This window comes from Galeopterus variegatus, unplaced genomic scaffold (genome assembly GCF_000696425.1).
Source record: "Galeopterus variegatus unplaced genomic scaffold, G_variegatus-3.0.2 Scaffold274, whole genome shotgun sequence".
Taxonomy (NCBI): domain Eukaryota; kingdom Metazoa; phylum Chordata; class Mammalia; order Dermoptera; family Cynocephalidae; genus Galeopterus; species Galeopterus variegatus.
The window spans coordinates 333,843-334,722 of record NW_007726385.1 but is presented as its reverse complement, the minus strand read 5'-3'; positions in this window follow the sequence as shown (position 1 = coordinate 334,722).

Below are 880 nucleotides of genomic sequence, written 5' to 3'. Positions count from 1 at the left end.
GGGACCGGCAACGGGATCGCAACCCTCGGTGTCGCGCCCGTACCAGGGACCGGCAACGGGATCGCAACCCTCGGTGTCGCGCCCGTACCAGGGACCGGCAACGGGATCGCAACCCTCGGTGTCGTGCCCGCACCGCGCTCAGCCAGTGAGCGGGAACTGGTCTCCCCATGGGATCCGAACCCTCGGTGGGAGCGCCGCTACGCTCCCAAGTGGCGCACTCTCCAGTGTGCCACCGGGCCGGCCCAACTTGAAAAAGACTTAAAGAAATACAAATATTTAGGCACAGATACATTTCTGGTTTGGTTTAAACTTCCTTTATAGAAAACCATTTATATAAACTTTTGATATATATTAATAGATTATACACATATAATATACATAATAAATGGGAAAGCCCAAAATAATTTTTTTATATATACATACATATGTAAACATTTGAGGGTACTTCGAGAAGTTCATGGAAAATAGAATGAAAAGATAATACAAACGTTTTCATGAACTTTTTTTTTTTTTTTTTTTAAAGATGACTGGTAAGGGGATCTTAACCCTTTACTTGGTGTTTTCAGCACAATGCTCTCCAAAGTGAGTGAACTGGCCATCCATATATGGGATCCGAACCCATGGCTTTGGTGTTAGCATCACACTCTCCCAAGTGAGCCACGGGCCGGCCCTCCATGAACTTTTTGATGTAGTTTTTTTGTTGTTCTTTGTTTCAGCTTTTTTTTTTTTTTTTTTGGCAGCTGACTGGTATAGGGATCCAAAACATTGACCTTGATGATACAATGAGCAACCGGCCAGCCCTCTGTGAACTTTTTTGAAGACCCTTCACATAGACTCACATTTTATATATATTTTGTGGATATATATATATATATATATA